At 34.2% G+C, this 7510-nt stretch overlaps 1 pseudogene; it reads right to left on the reverse strand.

The window, feature by feature from the left end:
• Positions 1 to 1836: 1836 nt before the first annotated feature.
• Positions 1837 to 2780, reverse strand: LOC112775229 (purple acid phosphatase-like; annotated as a pseudogene).
• Positions 2781 to 7510: the final 4730 nt, after the last annotated feature.

Consider the following 7510-nt stretch of genomic DNA (forward strand, 5'->3'; position numbering starts at 1 on the left):
AAGGTTCCTATGGAGCAAGGAAGATGGCAGGCATGGTATGGCATTGGTTCGATGGGAGTTGGTGCAGGCCCCAAAGAAATTAGGGGGGCTGGGAGTTGGCGATGCCATGGTTCGGAACACGGCACTCTTATTTAAGTGGTGGTGGAGGTTTGCTAAGGAAGAGTGTCCATTGTGGAAAAAGGTTGTTTGTTCCTGTAATAATCTGAAACCGGATGAGTTACTTTCCACTCAGGTGCTACCTACCAGAGGAGGCCCTTGGAAGGATATATGCCAGATACAGATAACAGATCCACTCTTAAGGCAAAAGATGATTACAGGTCTCTCCATGGAGGTTGGTGATGGTCGTCGGACTAGATTTTGGGAGGATGTTTGGCTCCAGTCTGGTGCCCTGAAAGATCGGTTCCCCCGTCTCTTCTCTGTTTCAAGCCAGTGTGGTTCTTTTATTGGGGAGTGTGGGTTTTGGGATAGGTTGGAATGGGTTTGGAACTTCCTATGGAGGAGAGAGCTCTTCCAGTGGGAGTTGGGACTCCTGGGCCAGTTGCACGAGACTTTGCGGCCTGTGAGGATAGTAAATACTAGGGAGGATAGAGTGGTGTGGAAATATGATAAACTTGGTATTTTTTCAACTAACTCCTTTGTGCAGGTGCTACAAGAGGGAATGCTTGGGGAGGATATTACCAGCTACAGCTTCACTAACTCCATCTGGAAAGGTCTAGTCCCACCAAAAGTTGAGCTCTTCACCTGGTTCGTTTTGATAGGCAGGGTGAACACGAAGGAAAGGCTAAGTAGGATTGGGATTCTCAACCAGGATGATACGCGGTGTGTCTTATGCAACAGGGATGTTGAGTAGGTCCATCACTTGTTCTTTGGGTGCGTTTATGCCTGGAAGGTGTGGAATGCTTGGTTGTCTGTGTTTGGCCGACTATGGTCTCTTCCGAAATTAATGAAGGACCACTTCCTAAGTTGGACAGAAGAGCCGCGTAGAAAGGAGGCATCTGGAACATTTGGATGGAACGGAATAGGAGGATATTTCAGAATGAAAGCAAAGATGTTGAAGAAATCATCAATATGACCTTCCTTAGCAATGAAGAGTGGAAAGGTGTGCGCTCGTTGTGTTGTTGATGGCTATGCCGGAGATGACATAGAGAGTTTTTAAGTTGCTTTCTTCTAGGTATTGTTCGTCTTTTTGTCTTCAAATTTTCTCCACTCTATTATGTTGAGCTACTTTATTTCAAAAAAAATGTTTGTTATTTCTTATTTGAATTTTCAATCACTGTTTGATTCCTCCTCCATTTATATATTGGCTGCTAATGCGTGTCATGTACACATATACATATACAGTACTTGTCACCACCCACACCATGTATATTTAATTATTTATCATTGAGATGGGAGCTACTATCTAATTTTACACTTATACGTTAAGCTAATCTGTTAAAAAATATTATTTTTATATTAAAATTAGTCATTAATATATTATGTATAAATATATATATATATAATTTAATTTATTTTTAATGTATATTTATATTTTAATATGTATTTTATACTGATAGTTAATTTTGATATGCATGTAACATAGTCTTCTTTGTTATTATTAGAAAATGACTAAAGAACAAGGAAAAAATTTAAGGACCAACAATCTTGTACTATTAGATATAGTCTTATACTATTAAAAATACTGATCATGACTAATTGATGGTAATAAATCATAAAATCCCCTGCCCCAGTACTCTTCCAATTGCAGGTGCAGAATGCACATGATGTTACAAAGACACGATGGTACCACTTCACGGTGATCGCGGGATGGATTTCTTCACAGATGCCTACGACCTTTTATGCATCTCCCTCGTAACCAAGCTCATTGGCCGCTTGTACTACTAGAATGGCTCCAACAACCCCAGTTATCTTCTGTCCAATATTTCCTCTGCCATCAATGTTGCATTCTGCAAAAATGAGTTTAGTGGGTTTCAATGTTTTGGTTTTTGGATTGGTCCTTGTGAATGTGCCAGTGTAATGAAAGGCTATGGATATGCCATTTGACAGTGATGTCTTTACTGTTTCTCTGGTTACAATGCTCCGCAGTAAGTTCATATAACGCAAGGTGATCATGAGGGAAAAGCAGTGATTGTGTCGTCGGTGACAGTGATGAATCAGGTTCCAGCAAAGTGTGATACAGTGACTAAGAGTTTTATTTGAATCATATGTTTGACCAAGATCACCAATGACACCAAAAGTGTATGGCACATCAGAACCAACTTGAAGAGGAGTCACAAACCAAAATTATCTCGTTGTGTTCGAGATTCCAACTTCATAGTAGTATTTGGCGTTGTACTCCAAATTTATGACGGTGCAATGATGAATAAAACAAGATGAGTAATTGAAGTATCTATACGTAACATGTCTTCCCTTAGCAATTAGCTTCTTTTGCTTACTGTTCTCGCTCCAGTATTGCACTTTGCTGGAGCCTGGTTCATCACCGCTGTCCATGATACAATCACTGTTTTTTCCTCGTGATCACCTTGCATTTGTATGAACCTTTTGGAGAGCATTGTAATTAGAGGAATAGCAAAGACATCACTGTCAAGTGGCATATTCACAGCTTTCTCTTCTTTCCTCCTAAGGAAGGTGTTTGTTGATCCTCCATTACACAATACTGCCACATTCACAAGAACCAATCCAAAAACCAAAACCTTGGAACCCGAACCCATTCTTGCAGAATGCAACATTGATGGCAGAGGAAATATTGGACGGAAGAGAACCGGAGTTGTTGGAGCCATCGTAGTAGTACAAGCGGGCAAGGAGCTTGGTGACGAGGGAGATGCAAAAGAGGCCATAGGCATCGGTGAAAAAACCCATCCCATCGATCACAATGGCCGTGAAGTGATACCATTGTGTCTTTGTAACAAGTGCATTCCGCACCTGTAATCGGAAGAGTGCTAGGGTAGGAGATTTTATAGTTTGTAACCATCAATTAATCATTATTAGTATTTTTTATGATATAAGATTATATCTAATAGTATATGATTATTCACTTTTTTTTGCTAGTTAAATGTTGGTCAAATTTTAATAAAAGTACTAATCTCTTAAATTTTTTCATTGTTGCTTCCCCATTTTTTGATAATAACAAAGAAGACTATGTTCCGTGTATATAAAATTAATTATCAGTATAAAATACATGTTAGAATATAAATATACATTGAAATTAAATTAACTATACATGTATTTACACAAATACATTAATAACTAATTTTAGTGTAAAAATATTTTTTTAACAGATTAGCTTAACTTATAAGTGTAAAATTAAATAACAGCTCCCATCTCAACGTTAAATATACATGGTGTGGGTGGTGACAAGTAATGTATATGTATATGTGACACGCATTAGCAGCCAATATATAAATGGAGGAGGAATCAAACAGACAAACAGTGGTGATACAATTTCTACAACATGCAGTCAATATAAAAGAAACAGGTTTCAACTTTTAAGGCTGTGGGGGCTATAAGTTCCCAAAGTGATTAAAACAAGTTAACAAAATGATGCAACCTTTGCAGGTTCAGCATCGCTGTGAAATCGGATGGGAGGTTCAGCGTGCCATAACACAGTAAACCCATGGCCATGAGTTTTAATCTTGTATCACTATGATGATTGTTGTGTCACTAGTTATGATATGCATGTTTACAAATTTTTCTAGGCAATTCCGAATATGTTTTTCAATAGGAGATATATCAAGATAAATATTTAATTATTTAACACATAGACTTCAATCACGGAACAATTTTTTAAGTTAATATCAACTAATTTTTAAAAATTTTAAATTTTAAATATTAAAACTTAACCTTAAATTCAAAATTTCAAAAAATAAAAAATAGTTTTATAATAAGAAAGTAACTAATATTAACTTTAAAAATTATATAATTTCTTATATTTTTATTGTATACGATGGAAGATTAAAAAATTAGTATACAATTTTTTATTTTTAAATATTATTTTTTATATTTTAGGGAGTAAAATTTCATATCATTTTTAATTTATTCACATCTATTCCACAACTAAATTTAATAGAATAAATTAGAAGACCCTAGATGAAGGGAGAAAAAGTAGAAACAGAAAAATCTCCATAGTTGTAACTAACAAAAAATCATGTGACAAAGGGGAAACTTTTTTTTTTTTAAATAATTCGAATTGCAACTTGCACAAGTTTGGACGGTTCATAAACAAAGAAAGAATATGATATGGGCAATACGAAAACGGGATCAAAATTCACAAGCTTCATGTGAATACATACCAAATTAAGTTAAACCATAAAAAAAAACTTAATTTTTATTGAACTGTTGCCCTTAAATAAAATAAGACTTGTGAAAAAAACGAGCTAATTCATGTCTAATGAAAGAAAAGAAGAATAATAACAAAGTATAATAAGATGAAAGTAAAAGAAATATCTAAAATTTGATGAGATAGATTCTACCTGAGTAAAGAGTGAATGAGAGGGGACGAAAAAACAAGTGACGAAGAAACATGAGAGTGGTGTCCGTATTCTTATAAGAGTTGGGTTCAAAGTGCAGCAGAACAACTCAACTGTGATCGTGATCATGCATGCCTTCACTACTTACATAACCATCAAGGGAATGAGATACCAGGTTTTGGAGGCTTACCTGGAAAATCAAACCATGAAGATAGCAAGAGTGGACTACTTTGAAGGCCTATGCCCTTCAAAAGCAGTGAACAAAAGCCTTGACTTTGATCTATATGGGCCTGGAAATAAGAATCTACAGGACTTCAAATGAATACTTTTATGCTAGGCCTGAAGCTCTAGGTGCTCCTCCTTCTAGTATTGTTTGCACAACAAGTGTGTTTATTCCATTGATGTTGCAATATGATGAAGGGGACTTGCCATGGAACAAAATAGAAGGTGCAATCCAAAATGGATTTTTGGTGAGATGGATAGCAAGTGTAGCAGAATGTCTCAAGTGTATGAACTCAGGTGGAGCCTGTGGCTATGATTGGAGTTCAAGTCAGGCAACATGTTATTGCAAAGATGAGTCTAATTATTCATATTTGGGTGATGGGCTCATCAAAGCTTGCGATTCTTCTGCTAATGATTCAGGTATGTAATATATATGATATTGGTATTTCCTACTAATAATTCTACCTGATGAGGAAGGAGAGAGACATGCAAAACAAATGATGACGAAAGATGAAACATGCAAAAGTGATGAGAGACATGTAAAAGTGATGAGGAAAGAATCTCCAAAGTTGTTGCTAAACAAAAATCATGCGACAAAGAGAAGCCTTTTTTTTGGGACAGTGCTACGGTGATGAAAGGAAAAATTTTCTTATATGCTGAACAAACGTGGAAAAATTTTGTGCTGAACACGTGTTGACTGGTTCCCTAAAGAACAATAATTCTGAATAAAAACAAAGCTGCAGTGTGTGACAGATAAAAGAGATTAATTAAATAAATATTATTTTGTGTTAATGATTATGATTAAAATTTTGGGTTTTTTTATTTTGAATTCAGTAATATTTTTTTTTGCAGTTGTATTATTTTTGTAAAACAAATGGATTGAGGAAGCTTGCTATACATACAAGTCTTTTTTTATTTACAAGTTTTACAAGTTGTTACACATTAGGATCTTTTAATGCGTTATTCAGTTTCCAAAGCGCTACACTCACAGTGGATTATGAACGACTCTTCTTCCTCTTCCTCTTCCTCTTCCTCTTCCTCTTCCTCTTCCTCTTCCTCTTCTTCACTCACCGTGGATTATGAACGACTTCTCTTCCTCTTCCTCTTCCTCTTCCTCTTCCTCCATGTATTTCTTCGTTATTCTCTTTGCCTTTTCATTAATTGTTTTACTTGCGTTTATTATTGGTATTTTTGTTTCCTTTTTTTTTTATTTTCATGGTTTCTGAAATCAAGCTTTGAAATCGTTTTGAAGATAATGGAACGTCAGAAATACACCCAAACAATTACAGAAATACACCCAAACGATTATAGAAATACACCCAAACGATATTTCTTCGTTATTCTCTTTGCCTTTTCATTAGTTGTTTTACTTGCGTTTATTACTGGTATTCTTGCTTCTTTTTTTTCGATTTTCATGGTTTCTGAAATCAAGCTTTGAAATCATTTTGAAAATAATGGAACTTCAGAAATACACCCAAACGATTACAGAAATACACCCAAACGATATTTCTTTGTTATTCTCTTTGCCTTTTCATTAGTTGTTTTACTTGCGTTTATTACTGGTATTCTTGCTTCTTTTTTTTTCGATTTTCATGGTTTCTGAAATCAAGCTTTGAAATCGTTTTGAAAATAATGGAACTTCAGAAATACACCCAAACGATTACAGAAATACACCCAAACGATTACAGAAATACACCCAAAGGACACCTTATGCATAATTCAGAACTCTTTCTCTTTCTCCTCCTCATCTTCTGCTGCTTCTTCTTCTTCAAAAACGATTTCAGAGTTTGATATCAAAAAATAATGGAAATCAAGAATAATGAAAAAAGAAAACAAAGAGAAAAGCACGTAAATGAAGAAGGAGAAAGAGAAGGCAAAAAACGAAAGAAAAGAAGGAGAAGAAGAGGAGGAAGAGGAAGAAGAATATGCAGCAAGAAGAAGAAGACGGTGCAGTGAAATTGTGCAGTAACGGTTGAAGAAGGAGAAAGAGAAAGTAAGAAACGAAAGAAAAGAAGAAGAAGAGGAAGAGGAAGAAGAACGTGCAGTAACAGTTCAAGCGCGTTAATATAATAACTTGTAAAGACTTATATAAAAAAATGCTTGTATGTGGAGAATTTCTCTTTTTTTTAACATAACGTGCTTTCCTTTTTTTTTGGGACATCTTTATTTTTCGGACATCTTTAATTTAAATATAAAAATAATATGCTTATTTTTTAATTTAAAGGCTTAGTTTATCAAAATTAAATAACATTGTTAATTTAAATTACATCCATTTAAATTTTAAGTTAATTTTTCTATAAATGTCAATTATTAAAGTTAGATTAATTAAAAATAAAAGCAAAAATAATTATTACCTATGATGCACGAATACTGATACGGATACGGGATACGACACGATATGATATGAAACACGCCAACACACGAATTTTAAAATCTTACATGAAGTACTTTTTAGATAAATCGTAATGATATTTTGATATTTTATTGATATTAAAATATAAATTAAATTTTTAATTATTTTTAATATCTTATTTTAATTATATCAAGTATTTAAAAATTTTTTTATTTTAATAAATAATAATATATACTATATCTACATTTATTTTAAGAATACATGTTAAGAATAAGACTGAACACGCTGACACGTGATGATATTTAGGTGTGTCCAGACGTGTCCGAAGAAAAATTTTTTATTTTTTATTAAAACACGATTGGACACAACAGAAACGCATGTCAGACGAATGTCGGTGAATGTTGTATCCGAAATATTCCGATACGCAAATACGACAATTCAATAAAGTGTCAGTATTTCATAGGTAATA

The sequence above is a fragment of the Arachis hypogaea genome, chromosome 19 (assembly GCF_003086295.3).
Source record: "Arachis hypogaea cultivar Tifrunner chromosome 19, arahy.Tifrunner.gnm2.J5K5, whole genome shotgun sequence".
Classification (NCBI taxonomy): Eukaryota; Viridiplantae; Streptophyta; class Magnoliopsida; order Fabales; family Fabaceae; genus Arachis; species Arachis hypogaea.